At 44.8% G+C, this 16926-nt stretch overlaps 2 long non-coding RNA genes across 2 annotated transcripts in view; both read left to right on the top strand.

Annotated features, from left to right (window-relative positions):
- The first annotated feature begins 1682 nt into the window (after positions 1 to 1682).
- Positions 1683 to 16926, top strand: part of LOC120743002 — a 19524-nt gene continuing 4280 nt past the window's right edge. Inside the window, exons 1-3 of the long non-coding RNA XR_005698014.1 lie at positions 1683 to 1808; positions 3722 to 3727; positions 8308 to 8318. This is a non-coding gene — a long non-coding RNA (uncharacterized LOC120743002). The remainder of the gene's footprint in view (positions 1809 to 3721; positions 3728 to 8307; positions 8319 to 16926) is intronic.
- LOC120743001 lies at positions 9192 to 12819 on the top strand. Its single transcript, XR_005698013.1, has 3 exons — positions 9192 to 9449; positions 10268 to 11392; positions 11521 to 12819. It is a non-coding gene; the product is annotated as an uncharacterized LOC120743001 (long non-coding RNA).

Raw genomic sequence — 16926 nt, forward strand, 5'->3', positions numbered from 1 at the left:
CTTTTCACCAACGGTATAGAATGAAAACAATGGTCCTTAACGGCAAGAACTCTGGAGTCTCCACACTTCATGTCACTGTTTGCGGGGCAAGCCGTGTGAGGTATGAATGAAGGACCCAAAGTGCAGGCACTGACTGAGATGTAAGTGAGCTTTATTTAAGGAGAGTGACATACAACCAAAAGCGGAAGCAGAACTCAGAAATAATCTAAACAGGAAAAACTAAGAACTAAACTACAAACCTGAACACGAGAGGATGGAGCGGGGAGGTAACACGAAGACCGACAAGCAGGAAGACCAGCATGGAGGGACACAGACAGACCAGTAACACACACAAGAGGACACATGCTATAAATACACACAGAGGGAAACGAGGAGACTGCACACAGGAGGGACACACAGCTGAACCTGATGAATCTGACGAGACAGGGATGATGCAAACTGAATACACTGACACAGGACACAGACCTTCACAGTAAGACAGGAAACTCAACACACACGCAAAAACACAGACTAAGAAACACGGGCTTTACACAGAGGAAACACACAGGCCGGGAATGACAAGATGCAGAACGAACTAGAAAGTCTCAACCAGAATACATAATAATAATAATAATAAGAAACACAAAAGGCTGGGTCAAAAGACCCAGGCTACGACACTTCACATAACATACTGTATGTTTTGCAACAATAATCTCTGGTTCAACTGGTTTTAACAGTTCTTTGATGGTCTTGTCCTGCAAATGGGTGGAAGCAATTTGAATGAAAGGGTCAACACACTGGTCAAATACCCCCATTGCATCATCTTTAGTTGATCCAGGTCCCCAGAATGTCTCTCAGTCATTTGTTGTTTCAGGTGCTCCTAACAGGGCCTGATATTGCTGGACTCCACTCACGATGTGGTCAACAGCTCTCTGGGGAAAAAACAAATGAAAATACTAAATCACAGAATTCATATGAAACACAGTGAACATGCAAACTCACAGAGACACACTTTTTGAAAATGGAACCCTTCAATTACATAATGTTAGTGAGATGTAATGATCAAATGACTTGCAATGATTTTTTTCCTCAAATTTATTTTAAATAATAATATTATCTTCTGCAGCTTTAAGACCTTGTTGTCACTTGATTGTAATGTGTTTTGAGGGATGGGCTCATAGGTGGAAAATGTAAATTGAAAGTTTGTGTTATGTGTGTTCTGTTGTCTCTATTCTTAGCTCATGATAGGGAGATTTTGGATGCAACATACATGTCTACTTCCACATATAGCGAGGGAGTGAGATCTGAGTGGTCACTCATGAAGTACATGGAGACACATTCTAATGTCAGGTGGTTCACTCACATACCTAAAGCTGTCCATGACCAGCTATAATATTGGCCATATTATATTTACATTACCACAGTGAGATGACTTTAGTCTCATGAACAACATCAGCTAATTTTTATTTACTAGCTAATCTTAAAATGACTGTTCAGTACAGAAATGAAGCCCAACAATTATGTTTTTACAGTCCTGTGGTCTCAGCCTCAGATACTTATCAAATTAAACACAGCTCATATAAAAACAAACAGATGAACCAAAGATTTTCTCTTTCATTTCTGTCAAACAATGCTGTATGAAACGTTTCCAGCGGTTAATATGATGGTTGCAAGGCAACCTGGGCAGCGCGACGGAGGCTAGACTGTCCAATATCACAAGCCTCGCACTTCTGGCCTTAGCGGTATTTGAGTACGCGGCCCTTGAGGACTGTTAGGGCTGCGTACTTTAAGGCTGCAGACCCTGAAGTGGGATACAGCCATTGACTGCAGTACTAGTATTAGAGTACTAGACTCTGCGTTAGAGTATCACTTCCTGTTCCTGTTACAACATACAGTGGTGTTTTTGTGTAGCTTATCTGCGTAGCACTTTAATAAAAACTTTTGGATAACTTCTTATTTCATCGTTTAATCTTCAGGCGCTTCATCCGAAGCACCCTCTCCGTGTACTCACTAATTTATAGTCAAATTTATAGTCAAAGTATTCATTCACCGTGTCTTTACTTAGCTTAGCTTGTAGCCAACTTGCTAGCAGCGTAGCTGAATGCCTGTGCGGACACCACTTTCTCCAGGACTTTTTGACAGGAATCTGAGTTTGGACATATTTATTTAAGAGTTGTCAAGGTTTGCACTGTTACGTGCACATAAAAAGGAAAAGCCACAGGAAAAATCCTAGTTCTGTTATTTTCTTTATCTCCAGCTATTGAGTATTTTAGGTAGGGGACAACACTACCATTACTCAATATCACAGTCAAAAGATCAGTAAGTCACAACCTTTGAAGTTCCTTTTGATACCACAAAAATGCAATTTAGTGGTCAAACCATGTCTCGGAAAGCCCTTTGTTAGGACCAGCTTCCTGTTTTCAGACACTGATTTTATTTATTGTGTGCAAAAGTCACTGATTTCAGGCTACAAATAAAAGCAAGCAAATGCAAAATGACTTAGGTTCAGGGAATACACATGCATTTTGTGTTGTCTATAATTTATGTTACATATACAGATTTAGTCCAAGCATTAAACCCTTTATTGATTTAATGCTTGGACAGGAAGAAATAAACATATAGCAACAAACATGCAGACATAATCTACTGAAAACTATTAGATACAGTTGAAAGCCTCAGAATTCCCTCATTCAGAGATAATGCGATTTGTGTCCAACATTAATTTATCAATATTTTTGAAGAACAAAAATATGACAAAATGCTAGAAATAACATTTACCTACTAAACTGACAACGCAGGCAACTGTCTTAAAGGCATGAGCATCTAATTTTCTAGTTTAAGCACCACTGCAGCTCACTGTCACTGTGGGAAGATTCATTTCAGTGAAGCTGCTGCTGGTTGCCATGGTAATTAAGCATAATTGCACAGTTGAAACTGACATTTTTTGAACAGGTTCAACAACATTAGTGTCTGAGTCTGTGTTATAAGCCTGTCCATCCTATAATATACAGTTTTAATTAGTCAGAATTGTTTTTAGAATTATGTAACTTTTATGGCATTTTGATAGAACAAGCTCGAAAGGTTAGATGATGTCCTGAGCTGCATTCCCCTTGCTGAAGACCAAAGGCAGAGTGACACCACAACAAGGCAGCAGTAAAGGTCTGGAGATGTATCACCACAGAAGATGCAACTGGACTCATTATGTTGCTGAATAGATTATCCCCATTAGATCACATCATGTCCAATAATTTGTGGATGACAAACTATGTGGTTCAGTGGTTAACACTATCACCTCACAGGAAGATTCTCCTTTGCCTTTGTGGGTTGTTTTCTTAGGGATCTCTGGCTTTCTCCCACAGTCCACACACATGACAGGTGATTTCTCTCTCTGCCTGGGGGTGATGTGAGCTGGGCAAATGAACTGAATAACTTCTTTAACAGGTTTGATTCATCCAGGAGGCAGTCTTAAACATCGTCTGCAGACTCACCCACCCCCCCATGCTGCTGTTCCACCTCAGCCACTTCACACCTCCTTCACACACACAGCTCACTACTCCCCACCCCCAACCACAGCATACCAACTTTATTGTCTAATTGGCTTTGTGACTCTGAATTTGACTTTAAATCAGTGCAGAAGAAACTTGTTATTCAGTGCCAGCAGGAGTGAAATTTGCTGATATGAGCCAAGAGGTACAAGAAACGAGTTTGTGTGCGGCCCATTTTTTTCAGAACCGTGAGGGAGCCTGGGGTGACTGAAGCCTTCCTTTGTACTTCCCCCAGCTGTTACACATAATTTTAATGTTTTTACGGTTAAATATTATCTGTAATCTTGAAGTCTTTTGATCAGGATATGTGCTTCAAGGTGCACATTAAACAAATATGTAGGACAGCTTTCTTACATTTCTGTAATATCTCTGAAATTAGAAACATCCTGCTTCATAGTGACACTGAAAAGCTTGTTTATGCATTTACTACTTAATACTTCAAGTACTTCTCTTGTAATTTATTATTATCAGGCTGTCTTAAAAACTTTGTCTGATGACCCATTCACAAAAAAATAAATCACAAAATCATTTCCAACTTCACTGCTCCATTATATTTACATCATATCCTGTCTGTCTGTTGGAGACTTCCTGTAAATTAAGACGACTGCACTTAAACTTTTAACTGATGATCATACAATGTAAACAGTTTGTGTCGAGGCCCTGGCAGTAATGGAAAAGGCAAATATCGAGTGCCATTACAGCTCCAAACATATACAAAGGGTCTTTGAATAGAGGTCTGCGTGTACCACAGAGCCATGGCTCACTGTCTGAGTGTCTAAATGAGTCTCACAGGCCTGAATGCTCGCTTGAAGTTATTAATAACAAGCATGAATTTTGGACTTTAAACTGTGTTTTAAAGTTTTACAGCTTTTCCTAGTAATAAAAACCTCCTTTATTGCCTTTCATACTGCACAAAGTCATCAAGCAAACAACAATTAAATGACAAAAAAGTTTGTTTTTCACTTTTTACCACAGAAATGTCAGTTTTTTACGACTACAGTTTAAAAAACAAAAGGAAAAAACTGTGCAGTTTGAGCAATGAGCTGTCAGGGCTTTTTTCTGTAATCTGTAAGAAATTCACATTTGAGATTTGTTGGTCTGGAAAAGGTTATAAAGCCACGTCTAAAGCTATGGGACTCTACCAAACCACAGGGAGAGCCATTATCCACAAATGGAAAACATGGAACAGTGGTCAAAAAGGAGTGGCCGGCCGTCCAGCCACGACTCATCCAGCCCAGAACAACATCCAAAGAGCTGCACGACTCACTCGCCTCAGTTAAGGTTCATCACAAGGGGGAAGTAACAAAGTACAAATACTTTATATTCTACTGTACTAACGTAGAATTATCAGGCATCTGTACTTTACTGGAGTAGTTTTTTTCCTGACATTTTTAAACACATATCTGTACTTTGGACTGCTTAAATTTTCTCGTTACTTTTGGTTTAACACATTTGCAGGGAGTTATTGTTTCTGTCACTGTGAGCCTTCAGTCCTCTTTCAAATAATCACCAGGGGACATGGTGTAAAAAGAGATCATGTGTGCCATAGTAACAGGTCCAAGTGGGCCCGCTGTGTGGTTTTGTTTTTTTGGCACAGCTCTGGAACGACTGCAGGTGTCCATAAGTTGTGGTTGCCATACGTCAGCATCTAACAAGCCCTAAGCATAAAGGGAGTGGCAGGTCATTTCAAATGCAACGTTTCTATCAGCTCAACAAACATCAGCAAACACGCAAACTGTTTTTGTGCAGTTTGTCTCACAGTGTGTTGATAGCTAAAAGTCCAGCTGCTGTATTTCACAGGGACAGAAGCAAGTTTGAGATAACTTCACTCAGAGGTGGACAAAGAATACAGGACAGGACGGGAAGAGGAGAGCTTATATTTAAAGGTAAGGACTGCTCAGTGGGATTTGATGTAAATTTAAAGCTTACATTGATTTCCTCATGTTCTCATATTGTGAAACATGCTGCAAAGCTAACTTAGACTAACTGTGTTATTTAAAGACCACATGAAAATCCTCTGCAGGTTAGTGCAGGATTATCAGGTTGGTTTACAGTAAAGAACTGTGTGTGACTGATGCACAATGGCTGTGGTGCTCGTGGTCTGTTACATCAAGTGTAACAGAGATGAATATGAATTTTAGCTGATGATGCTTAAATGTAGAAAAAGAGACGGTGTAAACAATGACCTGTCAGTGTAGAGGGTGGAAATCAGCCAGGTCAACTCGTGAAATACCTGCTTACATCTTGTTGATTTCAGTTGTGTCAATCTACAAAGAGCCACTACAGCTGATTTTAGGGTTCCCCCACTCTAAGATGGAAACCCCTGCTGAGCAAAATGAACAAAGGCTGCTCTCAGTTTTGCCAGAAAACATTTCAATGATCCCCGAGACTTTTGGGAAAATACTCTGTGGACTGTTGAACTGTCTCTGCTGCTCGTCTGCAGAGTGACGAGTATCTCAGCCTTCCACACAGTTAGCCTTTTGTTCTCTTCATTCAGATTGTATCTTTGACTCTAAGACCTGTTGTTTGATCTTTTCCCTCCACCTCTCCTGGTTTATTTCTCACCGATCTCACTTGCTGCAGTGACTACAATAAAAATGTCTGTGTGTGTCTGATCACTCTGCACTGCACGCTCAATACAAATCTCACTGCCAGTAAGGACCTCAGTCGCAAAGAGAAAACCTCAACACATAATATAATATACACAATACATAAATCCCAGCTGTCATAATGTGCACCAAAAAGGGATTAATACTGTTTTTTCTCAGTCCTTACAGCGCTTTCTGTCACCTAGAGCCAGTTAATATGTCCAGACCAGCCCTACTGTGAGTGTGTGAACAAATGCCATCGTTTTTAAGCCCCACAGATACAATCATAGTCTACCTGTACAATGCAATGTAGTCCAAATAGTGAAGCACATATACTGCAGTTAAGTAAAGCGACAGAGGGGTCAGTGAGCTGGGATTTTAAACCGTAAAATGTAGCATTTTTAATCTTTTGCCAGAATCACACTCTTACTTTTCTGAGTTCATGTATTTGAAGTGAAATTAAAGCTAATTATAGTTTAATGGCAAGAAAGTCAAAGTGGAAAGTGCTAAAAATAGAGAATTATCCTTTTAAGTGAATCTAAATATTTTCATTCCTCCTTCTAAAAGAAGCTTCATCTCCTCTCTGTTTATACCAACTCTACTGTCTGATTGGCTTTTGGGGACTCAGATTTGACGTTTGCCAAACAGAAAAATCAATATTGTTTTCACTGAATGTTTTCTAACAGTAAATATTTTTCAAACATTTGTTGTTTCTGTCTTTCCATGTGTTGTCCCTTAATCTGAACTGGAACCAAATGAAGCAGAGTGTAAGCACCTCCTAAGCAGCAGCAGCTACAGTGAGCCAGTGCAGGTGATTTGAGACTATGAGAAATCTGAGAGACTCAACACTGATCAATTTAGGCTCCAGAATCTAGATTCAGGAATGTGCAGTTGTGAAGACGCCAGTAAAGAGAGCATGGAGACCGATAGCATCAATATGACCGATAGCCATGATGAGAAGCCTGACGGCAAGGGCGAGAATGTGGGAGGGAATAAACAAAAGGCAGATTTTCAGAGGCTGTTTGGAAGCAGCAGAGGTGTTTATTCAGGTTTGCTCTGATTATGAAGCAGCAGGCTGACAGCCTGGAGCCTCCCAGCTTGGATTCAGAAGTGTGGAAGTCTAAGTCAGGAGCAGCTAAGTCAGGATAGGGTCATGGAGGATGCCAAGTCCACTGAATCCACACGCTTCCTGTTTCCACCTCATCCTTCCAGTGCTTTACTATACTCCCTGCTCTCTCTACCACAACTGCCTTTGAACTTGCCTGAGCCAGGTCTGAGTCCAGCTTTGCTACTCCAGCCAGGTCACATGACACAGGGGTGTGGTCTGATGTCAGCAGGCAGGTCAGTGGATCCCTCTGGTGATGGATATATGCCAGTGAAGCAGGAGGAGGCCTGAGAACAGACAGCAGGCTTAACTAGCAGGACAAAGTAGCATGTAGTACTTGAAGGAGTCATCACAACCAATCAGTTCTCAGGAAAATCAAACACCACATAAATATTTCTCTTCTTTGATTTTCATCAATGTATATATCCTTTTATATATTTTCTGTCAATATTTCTGCCTGATTAGAAGCTCATAGGCAGTTCCTGTCACTCTACAATAAAATAATGAAGAGGCTGCCCTCTCTGCCCTCCCACTAGCTGACCTAACTGACACAAGTAAACTGTGCTAAGATGCCCTACATGGACTAAGGTTCTTGGCCACATACATATAGATTTGCTTGGCTGTAGAAATCCATGCCATGAAGCTCCCAGCGCACATTTTTGATGCTTCTGTTTGTGGCAGAGCAGGTTTGGAGCTCTGCAGAGCCTTGGTAACTTTTACTGACTATGCACCCCTACCCATTTATTATAAACTACCAGCACAACTGTTTTTTCTTTTTTCTATATTACACATGTATGATTTAGATTTAGATTTATGTGGCAGCTATTTACTGACCTGACAAAGTTATCTGAAATGATGTCATGTCATGAATAACTCAAGTTATTTTCCATGAAAATTAAAAGTGGGGAGATTCTCAAAAAATGAATGAGACGTGCATGTAATTTGATATATTTTGTTGTTTTGTGTGTGTGTTTGTCTGTGTGAAGTTTTGATGTGTATCTGAAAAACGCATTTTGAAAATACTGGAAAGACCTCAAGACATTTTTTCTTTATTTTCTATGCAAAAACACCTTCCAGCAAGGCTTTTCAGTGTGAAATTTAGTGCGTATAGAAAATACCTGTGCCAGGTTGTCTCCATCTAGTGGTGAACATGGCCTTACCACTACATCAGGTGAGTTTTTCTCTGTGCACAGTGACACAAAACTCATCTAACAACACAAAGTATTAAAAAAATAAAGCATTTTAAAATGATGTAGGACGATCAAGGCAACGTTACAGATTCAGTAAGAGCTGGAGTTTATTGTAAAATATGCAGGGCTTCACACTGACACAATTGCTTATGTCCAGCATAGCTCTGTTAATATAAATTTTATTCAAAACGTGTCCAGTTTAATGTCTTAAACTAAAATGGCATTAAGGTTTCAATGAGCTAAAGTGGTCCCCCTGAGTCAGCACCCAGAAACCTATCATCTTTTAAAACTGTGGGCATAACAACGAACGTTGCTGGGATCTTAAAACACTGGGGCTAAACCCAGACCTGAACTCTTTTGTATTTTCACTCAGTAAGAGCATATGTGCTGGTTATTACACAATATCAAACGACAGCATTAACACGGGGTTACAATTACATTCTCACATCGTCGCATCGAGAGTTTATCCATTGAGCATTAGAGTTCAACAATGTTACATCCAGTTCAAAGCAGTTTCACTAACGCCAGCGAAACAAGGCTAACAGTATATAAGAGCACAAAGACAGCTTATCGACAGCTCGACGTATCGTCAACAACTCACGTCAGTATGGCTGCCATCGGTCATCTTTTAACTAACCAGAAAATGAACTCTTACGCGGTACACTATACACATATACAGTATATTTCTTTTACTTGTTTTTAAAGTTGGAGTATTTATATATTACCCTGAAATCTTTTGCTGTTGAGCAGGAGAGCTCCAAACCGTCCCCCTGTAACCATGGTTACGCAGAGGCGTTAGCGTTCCAGTGGTGACGTCACAGAGTATACAGAGGACAGAAGTGTGACAAACTGATACTTGGAGGGATCTGCATCTTTTGTTGGCACTTTTCTGCTGAGATCCGGAGCTCGAGTCCCTGGTGCCCAGGGGTAAGATGAGTTGCTGTGTTCCTCACGGAGAAAAACTACTTAACATGGAATAACTTCAGTCTCGGATGGAAAAAAAAAGATGCAAGCAAAAGAGGACAGCAGATTTCTTCAAACGGTAAGGAGCTTCTACCAAGTGATATCTGATAAGCTTAAAACTTCGAGCGTAAATCTAATGTCCAGATTCATGCTAAACTTTTCTGATTACTCAGTGAATCTGCTCGTGTGTCGCCGTTTAAAGCTATCAGGTAATTTCATGGTGAGAAATGTCTTTGACAAAAAAATTGCAGGATTAATTAAAGGCTATATATGTCTGCTAGGTTAGGACGTGGTTAGGAGCAAATACTTAAGACAGAGATAGAGAGATTTTGCTCTTACAGGAATCTTTATTAATATTTATTAATATTCCATAAGATTGTTTGTGGGCAAAGTCAATAAATGGTCTCCTGGCTGTAGGTTTTCCCACTGAGCCAAATTTGCAAAAATACCAGATTTTACAATCAAGGAACAAACTAGTGTAAAGAACAAATTGCCTGTTAAACAGGAATTTGGGTTTGGAGCTTAGGGGCAACTTCCTCTAAAGCCATTGAAATGATTTGAGAGATTTTACAGTTTTGCAATTATGAAAAACAAAAACAAAAAACAAACAGATTTAAGGTGAAACAAATGTTTTCAAATCATGGAATGGTGGTGACATTATCACTCATTCCATATTGTTCCCAAAGCGTGCAGTCTTTTTCTACTTCAAAAGTTAAAGCAGAGTTTGTTTGTTTTTAACTTCTTTAATAATATAACTCTACATATGTGTACATGCATGTGCACTGATGTGAAGTTACAATGCCTTGATAAAGTATTCATAGCTCTTGAACTTTTACACATTGTGTCACCTTACAACCACTAACAAAAGACGTTTTTTATTGACATTTTCTATGCTAGATTAGCCTGGGGGAGGTCCACCCAAATAAAGGGTGGCCAGGCGGCCCGGTCCGGGTATTTTCTACGTTCATTTGCGCGTCTGGGATGCGGTGCCACCTCATCATGTCGTTTCTGTTCTCATTGTCATCCCCCATTATTGATCAGGATGAGCAGCATTTCATTTTCCTCCTCGACTGCCTTTTTGTGTTATACATTTCATTGTTTCATCTATGCTTCCTCTTCTGACCTGTCTCCCCATTGTTATGTTTGTGTATTGTATGTACGGTCAGAAAGGTCCCATTTCACTGCAGGCAACTGCAAGTGACAAATAAAAGCTTCAATCAATCAGGAGGGCTGGCCAGGCTTTCAGAGCCTGGGAGAGGTCCACCCAAATAAAGGGTGGACAGGTGGCCCTGTGTGTGTTTTTTCTGTTTTCGTTCATACGCCTGGGGGGCGGTGCCAACCCATCACGAGGGCTGGCCAGGCTTTCGGAGCCTGGGGGAGGTCCACCCAAATAAAGGGTGGCCAGGCGGCCCGGTCCGGGTTTTTTTTTCTTTTGTTATCATTTATCCGCCTGGGGGGCGGTGCCAACCCATCACGTGGGCTGGCCAGGCTTTCGGAGCCTGGGGGAGGTCCACCCAAATAAAGGGTGGCCAGGCGGCCCGGTCCGGGTATTTTCTACGTTCATTTGCGCGTCTGGGATGCGGTGCCACCTCATCATGTCGTTTCTGTTCTCATTGTCATCCCCATTATTGATCAGGATGAGCAGCATTTCATTTTCCTCCTCGACTGCCTTTTTGTGTTATACATTTCATTGTTTCATCTATGCTTCGTCTTCTGACCTGTCTCCCCATTGTTATGTTTGTGTATTGTATGTACGGTCAGAAAGGTCCCATTTCACTGCAGGCAACTGCAAGTGACAAACTGCAAGTGACAAATAAAAGCTTCAATCAATCAGGAGGGCTGGCCAGGCTTTCAGAGCCTGGGAGAGGTCCACCCAAATAAAGGGTGGCCAGGTGGCCCTGTGTGTGTTTTTTCTGTTTTCATTCATACGCCTGGGGGGCGGTGCCAACCCATCACGAGGGCTGGCCAGGCTTTCGGAGCCTGGGGGAGGTCCACCCAAATAAAGGGTGGCCAGGCGGCCCGGTCCGGGTTTTTTTTTCTTTTGTTATCATTTTTCCGCCCTGGGGGTGGTGCCAACCCATCACGTGGGCTGGCCAGGCTTTCGGAGCCTGGGGGAGGTCCACCCAAATAAAGGGTGGCCAGGCAGCCAGGTCCGGGTATTTTCTACGTTCATTTGCGCGTCTGGGATGCGGTGCCACCTCATCATGTCGTTTCTGTTCTCATTGTCATCCCCCATTATTGATCAGGATGAGCAGCATTTCATTTTCCTCCTCGACTGCCTTTTTGTGTTATACATTTCATTGTTTCATCTATGCTTCCTCTTCTGACCTGTCTCCCCATTGTTATGTTTGTGTATTGTATGTACGGTCAGAAAGGTCCCATTTCACTGCAGGCAACTGCAAGTGACAAATAAAAGCTTCAATCAATCAGGAGGGCTGGCCAGGCTTTCAGAGCCTGGGAGAGGTCCACCCAAATAAAGGGTGGACAGGTGGCCCTGTGTGTGTTTTTTCTGTTTTCGTTCATACGCCTGGGGGGCGGTGCCAACCCATCACGAGGGCTGGCCAGGCTTTCGGAGCCTGGGGGAGGTCCACCCAAATAAAGGGTGGCCAGGCGGCCCGGTCCGGGTTGTTTTTTTTCTTTTATAATTTATCCGCCTGGGGGGCGGTGCCAACCCATCACATGGGCTGGCCAGGCTTTCGGAGCCTGGGGGAGGTCCACCCAAATAAAGGGTGGCCAGGCGGCCCGGTCCGGGTATTTTCTACGTTCATTTGCGCGTCTGGGATGCGGTGCCACCTCATCATGTCGTTTCTGTTCTCATTGTCATCCCCCATTATTGATCAGGATGAGCAGCATTTCATTTTCCTCCTCGACTGCCTTTTTGTGTTATACATTTCATTGTTTCATCTATGCTTCCTCTTCTGACCTGTCTCCCCATTGTTATGTTTGTGTATTGTATGTACGGTCAGAAAGGTCCCATTTCACTGCAGGCAACTGCAAGTGACAAATAAAAGCTTCAATCAATCAGGAGGGCTGGCCAGGCTTTCAGAGCCTGGGAGAGGTCCACCCAAATAAAGGGTGGCCAGGTGGCCCTGTGTGTGTTTTTTCTGTTTTCGTTCATACGCCTGGGGGGCGGTGCCAACCCATCACGAGGGCTGGCCAGGCTTTCGGAGCCTGGGGGAGGTCCACCCAAATAAAGGGTGGCCAGGCGGCCCGGTCCGGGTTTTTTTTTTCTTTTTATAATTTATCCGCCTGGGGGGCGGTGCCAACCCATCACATGGGCTGGCCAGGCTTTCGGAGCCTGGGGGAGGTCCACCCAAATAAAGGGTGGCCAGGCGGCCCGGTCCGGGTTTTTTCTTTCTTTTATAATTTATCCGCCTGGGGGGCGGTGCCAACCCATCACGTGGGCTGGCCAGGCTTTCGGAGCCTGGGGGAGGTCCACCCAAATAAAGGGTGGCCAGGCGGCCCGGTCCGGGTTTTTTTTTCTTTTGTTATCATTTTATCCGCCTGGGGGGTGGTGCCAACCCATCACGTGGGCTGGCCAGGCTTTCGGAGCCTGGGGGAGGTCCACCCAAATAAAGGGTGGCCAGGCGGCCCGGTCCGGGTATTTTCTACGTTCATTTGCGCGTCTGGGATGCGGTGCCACCTCATCATGTCGTTTCTGTTCTCATTGTCATCCCCCATTATTGATCAGGATGAGCAGCATTTCATTTTCCTCCTCGACTGCCTTTTTGTGTTATACATTTCATTGTTTCATCTATGCTTCCTCTTCTGACCTGTCTCCCCATTGTTATGTTTGTGTATTGTATGTACGGTCAGAAAGGTCCCATTTCACTGCAGGCAACTGCAAGTGACAAATAAAAGCTTCAATCAATCAGGAGGGCTGGCCAGGCTTTCAGAGCCTGGGAGAGGTCCACCCAAATAAAGGGTGGACAGGTGGCCCTGTGTGTGTTTTTTCTGTTTTCGTTCATACGCCTGGGGGGCGGTGCCAACCCATCACGAGGGCTGGCCAGGCTTTCGGAGCCTGGGGGAGGTCCACCCAAATAAAGGGTGGCCAGGCGGCCCGGTCCGGGTGTTTTTTTTCTTTTATCATTTATCCGCCTGGGGGGCGGTGCCAACCCATCACGTGGGCTGGCCAGGCTTTCGGAGCCTGGGGGAGGTCCACCCAAATAAAGGGTGGCCAGGCGGCCCGGTCCGGGTATTTTCTACGTTCATTTGCGCGTCTGGGGATGCGGTGCCACCTCATCATGTCGTTTCTGTTCCATTGTCATCCCCCATTATTGATCAGGATGAGCAGCATTTCATTTTCCTCTCGACTGCCTTTTTTTGTTATACATTTCATTGTTTCATCTAGCTTCTCTTCTGACCTGTCTCCCCATTGTTATGTTTGTGTATTGTATGTACGGTCAGAAAGGTCCCATTTCACTGCAGGCAACTGCAAGTGAAAATAAAAGCTTCATCAATCAGGAGGGCTGGCCAGGCTTTCAGAGCCTGGGAGAGGTCCACCAAATAAAGGGTGGACAGGTGGCCCTGTGTGTGTTTTCTGTTTTCGTTCATACCCTGGGGGGCGGTGCCAACCCATCACGAGGGCTGGCCAGGCTTTCGGAGCCTGGGGGAGGTCCACCCAAATAAAGGGTGGCCAGGCGGCCCGGTCCGGGTTTTTTTTTCTTTTTATTTTTATCCGCCTGGGGGGCGGTGCCAACCCATCACGTGGGCTGGCCAGGCTTTCGGAGCCTGGGGGAGGTCCACCCAAATAAAGGGTGGCCAGGCGGCCCGGTCCGGGTTTTTTTTTCTTTTGTTATCATTTATCCGCCTGGGGGGCGGTGCCAACCCATCACGTGGGCTGGCCAGGCTTTCGGAGCCTGGGGGAGGTCCACCCAAATAAAGGGTGGCCAGGCGGCCCGGTCCGGGTATTTTCTACGTTCATTTGCGCGTCTGGGATGCGGTGCCACCTCATCATGTCGTTTCTGTTCTCATTGTCATCCCCCATTATTGATCAGGATGAGCAGCATTTCATTTTCCTCCTCGACTGCCTTTTTGTGTTATACATTTCATTGTTTCATCTATGCTTCCTCTTCTGACCTGTCTCCCCATTGTTATGTTTGTGTATTGTATGTACGGTCAGAAAGGTCCCATTTCACTGCAGGCAACTGCAAGTGACAAATAAAAGCTTCAATCAATCAGGAGGGCTGGCCAGGCTTTCAGAGCCTGGGAGAGGTCCACCCAAATAAAGGGTGGACAGGTGGCCCTGTGTGTGTTTTTTCTGTTTTCGTTCATACGCCTGGGGGGCGGTGCCAACCCATCACGAGGGCTGGCCAGGCTTTCGGAGCCTGGGGGAGGTCCACCCAAATAAAGGGTGGCCAGGCGGCCCGGTCCGGGTTTTTTTTTTCTTTTTATCATTTATCCGCCTGGGGGGCGGTGCCGACCCATCACGTGGGATGGCCAGGCTTTCGGAGCCTGGGGGAGGTCCACCCAAATAAAGGGTGGCCAGGCGGCCCGGTCCGGGTATTTTCTACGTTCATTTGCGCGTCTGGGATGCGGTGCCACCTCATCATGTCGTTTCTGTTCTCATTGTCATCCCCCATTATTGATCAGGATGAGCAGCATTTCATTTTCCTCCTCGACTGCCTTTTTGTGTTATACATTTCATTGTTTCATCTATGCTTCCTCTTCTGACCTGTCTCCCCATTGTTATGTTTGTGTATTGTATGTACGGTCAGAAAGGTCCCATTTCACTGCAGGCAACTGCAAGTGAGAAATAAAAGCTTCAATCAATCAGGAGGGCTGGCCAGGCTTTCAGAGCCTGGGAGAGGTCCACCCAAATAAAGGGTGGACAGGTGGCCGTGTGTGTTTTTTCTGTTTTCGTTCATACGCCTGGGGGGCGGTGCCAACCCATCACGAGGGCTGGCCAGGCTTTCGGAGCCTGGGGGAGGTCCACCCAAATAAAGGGTGGCCAGGCGGCCCGGTCCGGGTATTTTCTACGTTCATTTGCGCGTCTGGGATGCGGTGCCACCTCATCATGTCGTTTCTGTTCTCATTGTCATCCCCCATTATTGATCAGGATGAGCAGCATTTCATTTTCCTCCTCGACTGCCTTTTTGTGTTATACATTTCATTGTTTCATCTATGCTTCCTCTTCTGACCTGTCTCCCCATTTTTATGTTTGTGTATTGTATGTACGGTCAGAAAGGTCCCATTTCACTGCAGGCAACTGCAAGTGAGAAATAAAAGCTTCAATCAATCAGGAGGGCTGGCCAGGCTTTCAGAGCCTGGGAGAGGTCCACCCAAATAAAGGGTGGACAGGTGGCCCTGTGTGTGTTTTTTCTGTTTTCGTTCATACGCCTGGGGGGCGGTGCCAACCCATCACGAGGGCTGGCCAGGCTTTCGGAGCCTGGGGGAGGTCCACCCAAATAAAGGGTGGCCAGGCGGCCCGGTCCGGGTTTTTTTTTTTCTTTTATAATTTATCCGCCTGGGGGGCGGTGCCAACCCATCACATGGGCTGGCCAGGCTTTCGGAGCCTGGGGGAGGTCCACCCAAATAAAGGGTGGCCAGGCGGCCCGGTCCGGGTTTTTTTTTCTTTTGTTATCATTTATCCGCCTGGGGGGCGGTGCCAACCCATCACGTGGGCTGGCCAGGCTTTCGGAGCCTGGGGGAGGTCCACCCAAATAAAGGGTGGCCAGGCGGCCCGGTCCGGGTGGTATTTTCTACGTTCATTTGCGCGTCTGGGATGCGGTGCCACCTCATCATGTCGTTTCTGTTCTCATTGTCATCCCCCATTATTGATCAGGATGAGCAGCATTTCATTTCCTCCTCGACTGCCTTTTTGTGTTATACATTTCATTGTTTCATCTATGCTTGCTCTTCTGACACTGTCTCCCCCATTTTATGTTTGTGTATTGTATGTAAGGTCAGAAAGGTCCATTTCACTGCAGGCAACTGCAAGTGAGAAATAAAAGCTTCAATCAATCAGGAGGGCTGGCCAGGCTTTCAGAGCCTGGGAGAGGTCCACCCAAATAAAGGGTGGACAGGTGGCCCTGTGTGTGTTTTTTTTCTGTTTTCGTTCATACGCCTGGGGGGCGGTGCCAACCCATCATGAGGGCTGGCCAGGCTTTTGGAGCCTGGGGGAGGTCCACCCAAATAAAGGGTGGCCAGGCGGCCCGGTCCGGTATTTTCTACTTTCATTTGCGCGTCTGGGATGCGGTGCCACCCTCATCATGTCGTTCTGTTCTCATTGTCATCCCCCAGTATTGATCAGGATGAGCAGCATTTCATTTCCTCCTCGACGGCCTTTTTGTGTTATACATTTCATTGTTTCATCTATGCTTGCTCTTCTGACCTGTCTCCCCATTTTTATGTTTGTGTATTGTATGTACGGTCAGAAAGGTCCCATTTCACTGCAGGCAACTGCAAGTGAGAAATAAAAGCTCAATCAATCAGGAGGGCTGGCCAGGCGTTCATAGCCTGGGAGAGGTCCCACCCAAAGAAAAGGGGGGACAGGTGGACCTGTGTGTGCTTTTTTTCTGTTTTCGTTCAATACCCTGGGGGCGGTGCCAAACCAT

The sequence above is a fragment of the Simochromis diagramma genome, unplaced genomic scaffold (genome assembly GCF_900408965.1).
Source record: "Simochromis diagramma unplaced genomic scaffold, fSimDia1.1 OVJJ01000005.1, whole genome shotgun sequence".
In the NCBI taxonomy this organism is placed as follows: Eukaryota; Metazoa; Chordata; class Actinopteri; order Cichliformes; family Cichlidae; genus Simochromis; species Simochromis diagramma.